This window comes from Lissotriton helveticus, chromosome 3_1 (genome assembly GCF_964261635.1).
Source record: "Lissotriton helveticus chromosome 3_1, aLisHel1.1, whole genome shotgun sequence".
Classification (NCBI taxonomy): domain Eukaryota; kingdom Metazoa; phylum Chordata; class Amphibia; order Caudata; family Salamandridae; genus Lissotriton; species Lissotriton helveticus.
The window spans coordinates 1,903,720,648-1,903,736,669 of record NC_136061.1 but is presented as its reverse complement, the minus strand read 5'-3'; the positions used below and the strand labels follow the sequence as shown (position 1 = coordinate 1,903,736,669).

General features: G+C 47.2%; 1 protein-coding gene across 1 annotated transcript in view; it reads right to left on the bottom strand.

The window, feature by feature from the left end:
• IGHMBP2 (immunoglobulin mu DNA binding protein 2) overlaps positions 1–16,022 on the bottom strand; it is a 326,225-nt gene that overhangs the window by 269,418 nt on the left and 40,785 nt on the right. The gene's annotated exons all lie outside the window — the stretch shown is intronic.

Here is a 16,022-nt window from a genome sequence, read left to right as displayed (position 1 = left end):
ACATCATAGGAGCATAAGATGTCACAGAAATATAACGAAATTGACAAGACATTTTTTGTAAAAAGATTATACTCTCAGGATGACCTAGAATGGGTTATCATAGAAAAGATTCCATCATACATCAATCAAATAAGGATCCTTTTAGAAAGATAATAGGTGTATTGTTGAAATACGAATATCATATATTAATGATGAGATTCTCTGGAACCAACTCAATTCTGTGAGCCAATAATTAAAAAAAAAGTCTGACCACAAATTGTAACAATTAACATATACCATCATAAATATCAATGAGCATCAAATGTAGTCCCACCAGCAAAATGATGGAAAAATATGATACTATATTTCATGTTGCGGCTTCCCTGAACATAAATTAAGATACAATGATTTTACCGAAGTAATGATGTACTGATTGAATCATTTATTGACATCCTAGGCCTCATAATGTTCAACATAGTAATATCAAAGTAATCTTTGAGAACGATAAGCTCCATTCACTGTACCGGAGAGCATTTCCTGTTAAGTAGGAAGTAAACAGTATAATGGGGGAAGCTCGATTCACTCTAGACTCCACCTCTCATGAACACTTCAGCGGAGAGCATGCGTCAACATGACGCAGTATGTACATGCGGTTGTACATAATGCAGCCGTCCAACCGCAATAAACATACAGCCAGTGTGAGACATTGGGTTGTTGGTTGAGGGGGCTATGAGCCCTTCTCAAGGGAACAGCCGCAATCCCAATCAGGGTGAACCACTAAAGTCACTAAGTTAACCTGTGCCTAACCCTCTGGTAGCTTGGAACAAAACTAGTCATGTTTAACTTAGAGGCAATGTGTAAAGTATTTATGCAGCACACAAAGGGTAATAACGTGAAAACACAACACCAAATAATCCCACACGAATTTATAATAAACAGAGAAAAATGTAATAAATTATTTGACACCAAAACAACAAAAATCCAATCAGTAGAAATAGAGATACGAAATTTAAGGTTGAAGCAAAATTAGTGCTCAAAAGAGAAAAAGCGCCAACAGTGGTTATCTCGTCGCCCCGGATTGAGGCAAAGTCACAAGTTCAGGCGAAATGCAATGGAGCATGGTACAGATACAGGGAACAGATTAGGCCCACTGAGGTGCGAGGTGTGATGGGGTCCCGCGTCATGCTGCGTCAGTTCTGATTAATGGCTGAGCGTGAGAGGTTCTGCCTCGTATTGTGTCGGTTCTGATGAAAAACACAGTCAGGCTAGCAAACACCCTTTAGCTCCATTTCTAAAGGTCCAGGACTGAGGAGCCACTAGTCGGAGGCTGCGGTGGGGGGGCGGAGGGTGGGGGGGGGTTTCAGGACTCACAGCAGGCAGAGTCCAGGTGTAGGGTCCAAGGGAGTTGGAGCTGGTTGTGAAAATGTAGCACTGAAGAGGATGCCAGCCACCTAGCCCTTGTAGTCCCCCTCGTGGTCCTGGGTTCAAGGTGCAGGCCCAATTCTTCTTTTCACGCAGCAGAGTAGTAGAAACAGTCATTCTTGCAGCAGAGCAGCTCGGCAGTCCTTGCAGTACAGCAGCAGGGCAGTCCTTCTCCTGAGTATTGAGTCTTGCGCCTTGCGTCTTCCTCGGGTCAAGAGGTGATCTGAAGAGTGGGTCTGAAGGTTCCCGTTTTAGTTCTGGTGCCTTCTTTGAAGTGTGAGAAACTTCTAATGCCCTTCCCCTCCCTCCCCCACCACGAAGTGTTTAGAATTTTCTGCCTCTTTGCCCTGGATCCGGCCTGGCTACTTGCACAAAGGCTAGGGTGAAGTACTTTGTGTGACCATATTAGGGGCATCCAAAATGAAGGTTATGCCGGGTAACCACTAGGAACTTTCTCATTTCTTACATTTACCCTCTACCTAAGTACTCCCTCCACTGAGGGCGAGTCCATCCTGGTTTCTAGAGATCAAGATAAGACCAGATAATGAAGTATGCCATTAATAGAGTGGGTGAGGGTATTGCTAAAAATGATAAACATATTCTAGTTGTCCATCACTTCACTGGGGTTCGGCCCAAGGATATATTTGTGAATTGAGTGTCCTACAGACACCACTGGTAGAGGAGGTTCCACTGGCAGAGAGGTTTCCTGTGATGGCCTTTAGGTGTGGAGGGATGAAGTCTACCCTCACAACTGGTGACAGCTATGGCTTTAGGTCTATCTTCACACTTGGGGCTAGCTACAATTTTCAGAGGATTTCAATCTAACCTCTCATCTCGTGACAGGCGTGGCTATCAAAAGACTGTTTAGAAGCTTCACTTCTCCTTTCCCCTGTGGCAGTTACTAACCCTTTAGTGTTGATTCACAGACTAGTTCATTTAAAACAAATATTCAAAGTTTGTTCAAAATCTTTTTGGGAAGACCACTGGTAATTTACAACAAGAAGCTGTTTTCCCTTAGATTAGTGTAAGGCTCATAGCAGGGCATGGTAGATGAGTACCTAGAAAGGCGCTGATAGGGTATTCACTTCTTTCTTCGGAGGATAAAATGTGTAAACCTAACAGTAAACTTAAAGTAAATGTAGTACTGCGTTGCTATAGTACTTTTTTTTTTTTAATTGTGTAAGACCTTTATTGCACATGTTACAGGATTAATCACAGCTTTCGCGCCTACAACCATAGGAGGCCGGCTACAGTCGGTTACATTAAGTACACAATGTTGTTAGGTATACACAGCCCATCAGCCGACATCCAGGGGACCGGCGGCGTAGATATGCATAGTATTTAAATTACAGTGCAGTGCATTTCATTTACCTGTCGCATCAATTGTCTTACATTTTGCATTTTTCATTTATTAACTTTACCCTTTCTCATAAACCTTAAAACCAAGAAAGGTGAGAACTAACACAACTGTACTCACTGCATCACAGCATTCTCCCTTCTCTTATTAATAGGTACTAACACCGTATGACTGTATCTATAGCTTGGTCGATTATCCTATACATTTTATTCATCTCGGTTAAGTGATTGCGCCTGTAGGTAATCTCTTAGCTATAGCCAGTAGTCCTTGGGGCGTGATCTCGCTGGTAATTCCTCCTCATATGTTGTTAGCATATCATGACAATATGTTAAATCCTCTAACCAGTTTTTAAGCCTTGGTCCCGCTTTACTATTCCAATGCAGTGAAACCCTTCTTTTTGCCATTAATAGTGCAATTACACAAAACTTACGCTTCTGTGCCCTAAGTTGCGGGACAAGGCCTAATAGACAAACCTTGATTGTGCAATCGAGTGTCTCACCTAGCATTTCGCTGACTGCCTGTATTACCTGTACCCAGTATCTCGCCACCAAGTGGCAATGCCATGCTAGATGCAAGAAGTCCGCGTTATCTTGTTTGCACCGTACACATCTTGAGTCATCTCGTAACCCGTATCTGTGGAGCCTTGCAGGTGTATAGTACATTTGGTGTATATATTTATAATGGATGATTCTGAGGTTTCCATTCGGCGTGAGCATGCTTGTGAGTGTGCATGTTGCTTCCCATTCATTCTCTGTCAACGTGTCATTCAGTGCTGTGCACCATTTAGCTTGCATCCCCTCCGTGTTTCCCCCAATGTCCCTCTGTATGCTCATATATAATTTTGACACCAGATGTGTGGCGGTGGGTGTCGTTAGCACCAGTTGTAGTGGAGCCAGAGTCTGGGGTTCCTCCGGAAAAGTGGTATAGTGCTCTTTTATTGCTCTTCGCAGCCTATAGTAGTTAAAGCTGAATAACAGTGTCGGATGACTAATGTACGTTAGCTTGTCCAGCGCTTGAAAAACCCCCTCTTTGTACAGGTCTCCCATTGTATCGATTCCCGCTTGTCGCAGTTGATCCATTCCCACTTGTTCTTGGGTGACAGATAATGCTGGGTGATTTGCTAATGGGAGCTCTGGTGCATACAGTGGCAATTTACCAGCTTTTTTGCCCATCAGTCTCCACGCTTCAATAGTGGTGTTTACCGGGTTTATGTCTCTCTCGTGTAATCTAGGCCGTTTATGCGGCAATATGTTGTCCAAGGGAATTGGGGCGGCGTCTCCCGTTTCCACCGCTACGTGCGTCAGAAAGGGTATCTCGTGGTACCAGTAGTGCGCATATTGTGCCTGGGCGCAGAGATAATAAAGATAAATATCTGGGACCTTGAAACCTCCCCTCTCATACGGCAGCGTCATCGTTTGTAAGTCTAACCTTGCTTGCTTGCCCGCCCACAGTAGACTCAGTATCAATTTGTTAATGTTACGAAACACTTCTGCCGGTGGCTTTATTGGGATGTTAGTAAAGAGGTAGAGGAACTTAGGCAGCATCACCATTTTCACAATAGCCGCCCTGTCCGCCAGTGACAATGGTAATTTATTCCATCGCTTGACCTTGTCGTCTAGTGTCGAGATCGCTCTCCCATAGTTTGTTCTGATGACCAGCTCAGGGTCCCTATGAAACCACACTCCTAGATATCTAGTCGGGTCGTCCTGCCATTCTAGTGGGTAATCTAGGGTGGATGGGGTAGTACTATCCGTCAATGCCACAACAAGAGATTTTTCCCAATTTATTTGTAATCCCGAGTATTGTCCAAATTTAATGTACTCACGTAATAAAGGGTTGAGGTGTTGTTCTGGATTTTTCACATACAGAACCATGTCATCCGCGTATAGGGAGATGTGTATTGGACGTGTTGGGAGTTGTATGGCCGAGTAGTGGTGGTGCTGTCTTATTTTGCAAGCTAATGGCTCTAGAACTAAAGCAAATAGCATCGGGGAGAGTGGGCACCCCTGTCTCGTCCCTTGACATATCGCAATTGGCTCTGATATATATTTGTTTACCCTTACTCGTGCGGACAGATTTGTGTGTAGCATGGAGATCCAGTTCGTGAATATGGGAGGGAATCCCATTCTTAACAACACCGTGTGAGGAAGTTCCAATCTATCGTATCGAACGCTTTAGCAGCGTCCAAGAGCACCGCCACAGCTTTAATCTCTGGCGCCAAATAATGGGCTAGTGCAAAGAGTGTACGTGTGTTATGTGCCGTAGTTCTATCTTGAATGAAACCAGACTGGTCAGGTCTCACCACCAATGGCATCAGTGGTTTGAGTCTTTCTGCTAGTAGGCTCGTTATTATTTTAGTGTCCACATTTATAAGAGATAGGGGGCGGTAAGAGTCACATCTTTCCTTATCTTTCCCTGGTTTCAATAACGCTACCAGCATCGCTTCTCTCATTGATGGTGGAAAGTTTGTGCCTCGTGTGCTGCTCCATAGAGTCTCACCAGGTGTGGTGCCAGTAGATCCGCAAATGCCTTGTAAAACTCTACCGAGAAACCGTCAGGGCCCGGTGCCTTACCATTCGGCAAATGCTTGATTGGGTCTATCACTTCCTCTACTGTTACGGGGCGAGCTAGATACTCCCTATGATTGTTTGATAGCCACGCTATTTCTACATCTGCCATATAAGACAGTATGTCTTCTTGTGACATTGAGGGACGTGCTGCGTATAGGTCGCCGTAAGTACCCATGAATTCGCTCATTATGATCTTGATGTCACGTGACACTGTTCCCGCTCGAGTTTTGATGGTGGGTATATGTTGAGGCGCTCGCCCGAGCATATTTTCTCAGCTAATACCCTGCTGGGTCTAACCCCCTCTCCATACATCCTAGCTGTCTTGCGTTTAGTTATACACTTGAGCTCCTCTGTTGCGAATCGCTGGTGTTCTTTTAGGAGCAATTGTATTTCCCCCAGTAGTGCAATGTCCCTTGTTTGCGTGTATCTATGTTCTAATGTTTGTAAAGCGTTTTCGCGCGTTTGTAGTTGCTGCCATATATCTTTCAGTATGCCTGTGGTTGTGCTAATGCATACTCCTCTCAACGTGGCCTTGAATGCTTCCCATAACAGACATGGGTCATCCGTTGTGGGGTAGTTGAGGTCAAAATAGTCCACTATTGCCCTATGGATGGTGTCAGTGTATATCAGGTCACGTAACGCCCAGGCATTGAACCGCCATGTGAAAGCTGGAGTCACATAATGTGGTATGTCCATTGTTAATAACACAGGGCTGTGGTCCGACAATGTTCTTGGCAAGTGTTTCACGGAGACGGTCCATGCTACCACCTCCCGTGTGCCCAGCCAGTAGTCCAGCCTGGACCAGCTATTGTGCGCCGCCATTATGTGCGTTGCCGCCATGTCTTCTGGATGATTGACCCTCCATATGTCAGACATACATAAATCTATCAGTGCATCTTGTAGAGTCTCTCTGGCCCGTGTGTGTGTTTCCATTGTGTTTGGCGACCTATCTAGCCCATCCTGGAGAGCTATGTTAAAGTCTCCACCCCATAATATGTTCTCGATCTGGAGATTTGTGATGGTTTGCCACAGATTGGCGAAGAACCCTGGGTCATCTCTATTGGGGCCGTATGTGTTTACTAACGCAACACGCTGATGTCTTACCATTCCCACAACAATCACGCTTCGGCCTTCCGTGTCTTTGTGTACTTCCGCTATTTCAAAGTTAACTCCCTTCCGTATTAAAATGCTGACCCCTCGGGAATATGAAGAGTATTGTGAGCTTGTCACCGATTCTGCCCATCTAGCACCCAGTGTGGAGGTAGTGTTGGCAGCTATGTGTGTCTCCTGTAGAAAGGCTATGTCAACGTGTAATCTATCAAAATATGCGAATATGGGGGAGGAGCCAAGATGGCGATCGGGATGGTTGCTTAAACGCTTAGCTCCGTGTGCCCTCCCGCCCCGCACGCATATCCTGGCGATTATCCTGAGCAGCATTTGCTAATTTGAGTAGGTGGAGGGAATCATTCACTTACCGTCTGCTTTTGAGATTCCTCCGTGCAGCGGACCCGAAGAAATGTCCCCGATTGTTTGGCGGCCTTCGAGGTGTTGAGACCGGGACCTTGAGTGAGGAGAGCGTCCGGCCGGAAGTGATGTGCCAACGGCCTCTGGTCCCGCTGAGAAGCCGATTCGGGAGAACCTGGGATTCGAGAGCCGAAAGGAAATGAGATCCACCCACTCCCTATAGTGGGTTGCCTTGCGGAAGGTGATCTATACCCGGGCTGGACTGCCGTTCGTACTGCCCGGCTCCCCCTTCGAAGAGACGCCCGATCACGATCACGACCCGACCCGGGAACCTGTCAGGGGCTCTCGGGGAGCGACAGGGGCTGGTCTAGCCTTTTGGTGCCTCTCCTTTCTGTCGCCTGCTCCGACTGCTGAGATCCCGCTGTGAACCCTGCGGTGTCCGGTTGTTGGGCCCGATCCCATGGTGAGGTGGAGGGACGAGAAAACGGAGCTGCTGTTATGGCGGATGGTGCCCCCCCTGCGTACCCCTCACCCGGGTAGAGAAGCCGAAGCACGAGAGAATCCCGGGATTTGGCATCATGAGAAACCACCTACTCCCAGTGATGTTCTGGCTGCTTTGATATGCCTGCAAACTACCCGGATCCGGGAGGCTCGAGAATTGGGGATCAGGATGGCCGCCATTGTTGCTCCGCCGTTGTGTGGCGGCGCGGATCGCTCTCAAGGAGGCGCCGTTGTGTCTGCTTTCGCTACGTTGCCGTGTTCCCCGGATGACTCTGCACTCTTGGAGACGAGGATGGCTTTGATTCGCGAACTGGCTGTGGATGACCCTGTCGCATTTGTGATTGTCTCCTTGGGGCCTATCCTTGAACTGCGAGTTGGGGAACGGCATTGGCCCATGGCTTGGACGGCGCCGGCAGGGCTCCAGCGCTTCCCGCTCCCTGTGATTCCTGTCTCAAGGCTGGCGGGACTGTCTTCGGGCTCGAGACTGTTGGTGCTGTTGCTTTTGGTTCGATCTGTCTTCTGCCTTGCATCCTCGGCGAGACTCCGGTGGCTTGTGTTTAACGGCATGATGGTACTGCTGGGTCCTCCCGGTGTATTCGGACCTTTTGTGCTGTTTTGTGTCCCGTCCGCGACCTGGTTTAACGGTGGCACTATCGACAGAAGTGGCCAGGGGTGACTTTGTTTGGGACATGGAGGGACTTATGGCTGGTTTACGGTGATTTGGGGGCGCTCTGCTGCACTGTAATTGATTGCGTTACGAATGACTGCTGTTCTCTGTACCTTTCTACCGTGGCTGTTCAGACGTTTTAGCATGTGGAGGTGGGAGGGCCCGGAACACTAGACCGAGGGCCCTTCTCCTGTATTTTTTTCTTTTTCCTTTTCTCCTTTCTTTTCTGTATTTCGGGTCTCTAATTTAGGGCGACAGGCACGCTGCTGGGGGGGTAGGCCGTAGCCTTCTGCAGGGGTGCAGGGTTGGGGGTTGGGGGATGGGGTTGTTGTCTCGTTCTTTTATTGTCTCTATGGCCCTTTGCCCTTTTCTTTTTCGATGTCGTCGTCTTCATGTCTCCCATAGTGTGTTTCGCCTAGAGGGGTGGGACTAGTTCGCCATGATTGCTTTGTGTTTCTTGCGTCTCTCCTTACCCTGTTGTCCCTCCCCCGTCCTTCTCAATTTCAGTACGTTGCTGGCATAACTTTTGCTTTTCGTTGGCTGTGCTGGGGGACTGTTTGACTGTGCGACGTTGATTTTATCTTATTTTCTGTTCTTGCAAAATGAACCGACTCTGATCCTTCGCATTGTGTGGTGTTTCACCTATGTGTTATATCCTGGATGCTCGTCAGCCTTCGTCCTCCGGACCGCCGTATTTTATGCGTTATATTGCTTCTCTATGTACTTTTTCCTGATTCGCATAGCAGCCGGCCGGCTTGGTTGAAGGCCTATGGGTGTATCTCTATGTTGAAACAATAAAGGTTCTTTAAAAAAAAAAAAATATGCGAATATCTGCCTTATCTTCTTCGGATTGCCCAGCCCTCTGACATTCCATGTGATTGCTTTTAGAGCGGTAGGTCGTGTCATCTCAGGTATGTAGTATGCCATTTAAATGCCGCGTCGCCTAGGGCTCCAGGCGCAACCGGTCCACAATGTCCTAGCACTTGTTTCAGTATACAGTGTTGAACAGTGTGTGCAATAGATGTCGAGGTCGCAATGCGTCTCAGACACAGTGAGTCAATTCGAACAACTCCCAATTCCCAGTCCCTCCCCCCACCCACTTTAACGCCCAAACTTTGCCAAAGCCATCCCCTTATTGTAACCCAACTAGTATCAGAACTGGAGTAGGGGTGCACCCGCTTGTGGGTGTCACCAGGTACACACATCTCCATCCACATAGTGGATGTGGACGGGTGCACATGCTACTGTTCAATCTACAACGTCCTTTGTACCTCACATTTCCCGCCCATTCACATTTGTGGTTTTTTGTAATATAGCAACCATTACCAATTGTCCCACTGTGCTGTAGTGTAGCTCAATTCGAACAGGGTTTGTGTGCTCTCCCCTGCTCTTCGCCCCCTCAGACAATGTAGTAGGGCGCACTTACAGCGTCACGCCTTCAGTATCCTGAGTCAGTCTACCAGTTAATGCCGTATAGCAACATTATAAGTAAAAGAAGCACTTTTTTCGCGTGTCACAGCCCCGCAGTCCCTCCCGCGGTCCATGTCCTCCACGGACCACCAGGTTTCTCACTGTGCATGTTTACTGGCGTGTTCTCAGTGTGCCGGCTAAGTTCGTTCTCAAGACACACTCTGGCCCCCGCCTGTCTCTGTCTTGGGGCACTTGTCATGCGTCTCTCGGTGTTGCAGTGTCTATCTGGAAACGCCTGAAGTTGGTGCGGCTTTGATGAGTTGCCAGCAGTGTGAAGTCCGTTATGTTGTAGTGTTATTAGTCCTCCCGACTTCCTAGTCATTGTCGCTTTCCTGGTCATCTCGTCCTTGCGTTTTGTGCCGTCGTCCCAATTTCTTGATGTATTCCTGTGCAGCCTGCCCCGTCGGAAAAATCACTGGTTTACCTTCACTTGTGATTTTGAGTTTTGCTGGATATAGCATCGCGTATTCAACGCCTAAATCCCGGAGCTTCTTTTTCACTGGTGCGAATTCCTTGCGCGCTTGTTGCACCGCCATAGTGTGGTCTGGGTAGAATTCCAGGGTGTTACCTTGATACGTGATTACACCCATGTCTCTGGCTAGCCTGAGGACTGTGTCTCTGTCCCTGTAGTTGAGCATACGGGCTATTATCATGGGTGGGGGAGCACCCGGTTTCGGTTGAGGTGCCAGGGAACGGTGCGCATGCTCGATAAGGAAGACCGATGACAGTTTTTCAACTCCAAATAAGTCTTTCAGCAGCGCCTCGATGTAGTGTTCCATTTTGCCTGTGTTTGTGGATTCCGGCAGGCCCGCTATGCGGACGTTATTGCGTCTGGACCTGGCTTCCTGATCTTCCACCTTAGCACGCAGGACTTCCATCGTCTTTTCCATACCTCCGCATTTCTTCGTTGTGGTTCTGGATTCGTCCTCTACTTTGGATATCCTTTGTTCCGCCTCCACAATCCGCTCATCATGTTTTTCTATTTTCGCAGCCATATTGTCCATGCGTTGCACCACGTTATCCAACTTGTTATTCATTTCTTGCAGGCTTTGCTGTATCGCCCTTAGGACTGTTTCCATGCCGGTCCCATCATTTGACTCGTGTTCCCCCTTCGCGTCCGACGCTGTCGCAGAGTTTTTTGTCTGTCTCCTCGCTTCAAAGGGCAGCTTGGTCTGTTTGTCGGGCTTCCCCATAATGTCGGTGGTCTGTAGCGGATTACGCAGGGTGGTCCCCGGGCTCACTGCTCACTGTCGCCGAGGTTCTCGCTGCAGTCAGGTGGCGCCGTTTTGGTGTTTTCGCCGCCCACTGTGAATTAGAGGTATTCATCAGGTACCCCGCAGGGTCGCATGGCCGCTTGGTGCTGCGCTATATGCGGCGTGGGGCGCTTCTGGTGGTGTGTGGCGTCTACAGTCGCACCGCAGCGCTGTCTTTTATGTCACCTGTTATGCTGCCTAATTTCGAGTTACTGCGTGTATGTGTAAAAGCACATGGTCGTGCAGTGGGTTCCTGCTGAGTCAGCTAGCCTCGCCGTTCCCCAACAGTGCCTGCTTCTCGTGAGAGGGTGTCCGCTACCATTGTCCGTATCGCTGGTATTTAGAGTGTGTTCTTACTCTCTTGGAGGCTCTTTGTTGTCCCTCGTTCCATGTCTATTTTGTATTGCGCTGGTGTCCTTCGCAGTCCGTCACATCAGGCATCCAGCTCGGGCATTTCCTCGCCTCCTCGACCGAGCGCTGCTCCCCGCCCTCCTCCCGGTGTGTTCCCGCCTTTGCCGCTATCTAGTGGCCGAGGCGCCCAGGGGTGCACTTCGTGTCTGCTGGTGTACCTGCTTGCTGAACGCAATAGCCGTTCCTCGCTCCGGTCCCCCTGTGACCCTCCAATATCAGGCTTCAGTGGGGTCTCATTAACCATTCCCGCCGCCGCTCACATCTTGCGTTCCACTGCCTCCGCCATCTTAAGTCCCGTGGAACGCAAATCATCTAGCAGTATTTACCGCGTCTGTGTTAGGTCAGGATCGCTTCTCTGGGGCTCAACCCGTTCGCGACGTTATTTGGCCTCATATAGACCGGAGCATTTCTTGTGCATGTTCGTTGGTTCGCCACTTTTGCCATCAGGTCTGATTGTCGGGAGCGGCCATCTTGGATCGCTTCTTGCAACAGCGCCGTTTTTCGTCGATAATTTTGTTAGAGGTTTTCAATGCAGTCTTCCATCACTGACAGCGTGTGGGTTGCACATTCCGATTACCAGTCTTCCATTTGTCGTTTCTTTGGCGGTACTTCTGGAGGGTGTAGATCGCTTTTTCCTGCACCCGTCCGGCGGAGCTGACTCACGAGCCAACCATCCCGCAGTGCGCCCTCTAGCGCCCCCCCTGCGTTGCTATAGTACTTCAATTTTTATCTGTCTCATCTGGAAATCAAAAGAAAATTAAACTCAATGTAATTTACAATTCGTTTTGATTATGCTATGAAATGACTGTGGATCATCTTGAACATTAGCACCATATTAAAAAGTCTCACTGAGAAAAATCAAGAAGTGATGGGGGGCGGAATGTATGGATTAATCTCATCCACAGGTAGCTGCTTTGGGCTGCTTTTCAGTTTATTATTACTTTGTTCAATGGCCCACCACCCGAACAGAGAACACCCATATTCATGTCAGCATTGTTCCTGCTCCAGTAAGTACAGTACACTCTGAACTGCCAGCTATGTTAAAAATGTGTAATAAAAACAGTTAAGTCAGTGGTCAGATGTAGATGAGGTCTATATTTGTATTTTTACAATGCTTTCAAACTAATAAAAGATTTAAACCCAAAATGTGCAATTAAGGAAAAAACTAAACAATGGATCTGCTGCTTCTTTCATTGTCTTTACAGAATCGGAATTTACTTTATTCGGTTTCAATTAGGAGAAAGTCATAAAAGTATATACATATCATATTAATACGTTTATCAGTAGTGATATATGAATTTTTTTAAAACACAATAGGTTTACAAAGTAGCTTGACGTTCAAAAATGTACAAGAAAAGAATATTCAACGAGAAGATTAAAGTACATCAATATTCAATTATAAATTACTTCTGTGGCGAATACAACATTTAAAAAACCTAGCAATATGGAAGGCTAAAAAAAAAAATCGGAATCCAGAAGTTGGAGAGCCATGAGAGCAGGACGGCATTGGCGTAGCCCCAAGCTTTTTAAAATTGGGACTAACCAACGCTTTCTAGGTTCAATGTAAAATTTACAAACAAAATGTCAAATACAAAAGAGATTGGGGGGTAACACCATCACAGGGACATGAAGATAGCAGCTTTGACCAGTCATTTACAGTTGGAAAAGTGACAAGTCGATAAAAAATGTTGAACCTAAACCGGGGCAACAAAAATCTGTCATAGCTGCTTAAATTCCAGGTTAAATATGGCTGAATCACCAAGGAGGTTTGGATCAACAGAGAGTGCTGCGCCGAGATTTCTTTGGCTTCTGATGCCAGACGAAGATCCGCTAAGTGGCATAAACATTGATTTTTTAACATTTTCCTTGAAAGCTCTGCCATTTCTGGAGGGTTGTGGTAATATTTCTCTAGGCCCGGTCATATAAAAACTTCTTGACATGTCGAAGCAAACCGATCTTACTAACATTTTCAAGTAAAAGACAGTCCTTTAAGAAACTGAGTGAGAACTAACTTCGATGATGTCCAAAGACGGTGCCATAGCAGAATTGGCTGCATCTTTATGATGTCAGTAAGATAGGGCAAACCTAATTCTAGGTGGCAACTGAAGGTTGAAGTACCCTGTGAAACAGCGAGGAGAAACCTCAGAAAGCTGTTCTCCACTTTTTGAAGAGATTCCGCCTGTACATAGCCCCACAACCTAGCTCCGTAAATGGCGGTGCTAGTACATTTTGCCTGATAGATGCGGATCATTTCCTCCGGGGGTCTTTTTCCTAGTCTCTGGGTGAAATTTAATAGGGCCATAGTTGACTTTAAAAACAGCAATTTTCTGGCCTCTATAGCTTTTCTCCATGTACCTTTCTTGTCTATTAAAACTCCAAGATAGGGACAAGTAGGTGTATTCTCCACCCTAGAGTTATTTATGTAGATGTATCTCCCTTTTCTAAGCTTTGGGCCAGAATTCATAGTAAAGGTTTTTTTTAATATTCATTTTTAAGTCTAGATTTGACATGAATGAGTTTAGTGAGCATTGGAGTTCAAGGTGAGTGCGGGCAATGATCACCGCGTCGTCAGCGTAAAGGAGAGCGGGGATCGGACGATTTTGGATTTGGGGTAGGTCCTGGCACCCCTCCAACATGGCTTCTTCTAGGCCATTTGTGTAGAGAGTAAAAAGGAAGGGGGACAGGACACAACCCAGTCTGACTCCCCGCTCAACCCTAAATGGAGCTGTCAACTCACCACACATTCCAAATCTCACTCTGGCTGTGGCATTGGAGTATATTTCACGAAGAAAATGTACTAACGGAGAATCAACACACATTGATGTTAAGATGCCCCAGAGCTTCGAATGGCCTACGCAGTCAAACGCTGATAAGATCTACGTAGGTCATATGTAGTCTCCCACCTTACGCGTTTACATATTTACCTGTAAGTAAGGTCAAATTTAAAACCTGCTCAATGGTGCCCAAACCTTCCCTAAATCCGTACTGGAGGTCCGATAAAATCATGTTGTCTTTAGCCCAGTGCTGTAGGCGTTCTAATATAATGCGCCCCACAACTTTTCCCAGGGAGCCCAGTAGTGAAATAGGACGATAACAAGTTGGGCTGAATCGATCACCCTTTTTAAAAACTGGGACCAGAAACATTGGCTACATGCCGCTCAGGAAGAACCAGCATTCAAGGCGGATAGATATGACCTGGGTGGGAGGGGGAGGGGGGAGGGGGGTGCTAGGCGCACTGTATGACAAAAGAGTCGCCTCAACCCTGATCGGCCCATACAGTCAAGTAGTGGTATGTCACTCAGGCCCGTTTCAAATGTCAGGACAAATTTACTCTCATGACGCCACTTTGGCTGTCTCGGAAGTTGGGCAGCCTGAGGCACACTAAAGGCTTTGAGGTGTGGGACCTGATAGGGATCTCGACTGTCGGTGATTTATGGAAACAGGGCACCATTCTGACATTTGAACAACTTCAGGCACAATATGACTTAGCCCCAACGGAGCGATTTCGCTATTTGCAGGTGCGTCACGCACTAGGCTCGATCATCTGCCCGGGCGACGCGGTGCCAGAGTCCACTCCGCTGGAAGACAGGCTCCTCACGGAACACATGCCCAAAAACGCGACGTCCTTTGTATATCGCAAATTCATTAATAATTTACCTGACCCTACCCTGAAACTTAGGGACTCGTGGGCTAGTGAGGTGGGAGAGCTTGATGAAGCAGGCTGGCAGACAGCGCTCTCTTCTCCTAGGGAAGTGGCTATACCGTCCAGACTTCGGCTCGTACAATTGAAGATTGTGCACAGAGTCTATTATACTAGGACCACTTTGTACGCGATTGGTAGGGCCACGCACACATTTTGTTTAAGGGGATGTGGGGAGGAGGGTTCCTTTTATCACACTATTTGGGACTGTCCTTTAGTGGCTCCTTATTGGGTAAAAGTTATGAGGACCATGTCGCAGGTGGTAAAGGTGTCGGTGACTCCAGACCCTAGGTGCTGCTTATTGAACGTTTGGGAGCCCAACGACTTAACGCGCTATATGCAAGATTGGATGACATTGGGCTGCATGTACGCAAAGAGGAATATAGCCATGTTTTGGGGGTCCCCGGTGCTACCGACGCTCAGAGATTGGTGCAAGGATTTAGACTCCGCAATGTTGGCGGAACGAGCTTTATATCTGAACCAGAAATGCCCTCGGAAATGGACCCGAATATGGGGGGCATAGAATGAATACCGGGGTGATTTGTGTGAACCGCCGGTGTTGGGCAGTGAGGATGACTCAGAGTGAGTGAGGGTGTCCTTTTATTGAGGTGTTGGAGGCTCCGGTTCCTTTACATTGTTTGCGTGCTTGTCAGTTGCATTCTTGATTTCCATGTCTTACTCGCTATTTGATACAGCTGTATTGTATGACTTTGGTATGCCCTATATGTAATTTTTTTTTTTTTGATGTAAAAGTTATAAAAATATATATATATTTTTTTAACTGGGGCCAGAATGGATTCTGACCAAGAACCCAGCAATCCAACTTTACAGGTTGCTTCTAATACCTTGAGCAAAATTGGGGCCCAGAGATCCATTTTTAATTTGTAAAGGTCAACCGGCACCCAGTGAGGGCCTGGAGCCTTACCCCCTTTGCTAGCACTTAGGGCTTGCTCGACTTCATCTAGAGTGACATCTAGAACCAGTGGAATGGAAGGGGACCTGGTACTATTACTGTTCATCCCTGAATGACACTGAGCTAAGGGCACATTTGCTGTTACTCCGAATATTTGGGAAAAGTGTGCTATCCAGGACGATTCGTCTTTACATATTAACTATATGCGCAGCACCTAAAAACCTATCCATAGAACACAATGTCAATCTGCCAGATATAAAAACTATCTAAAGCGGTCAAGGTACCTTTCTAGAGGCTGAGCCATATACAAAGTCT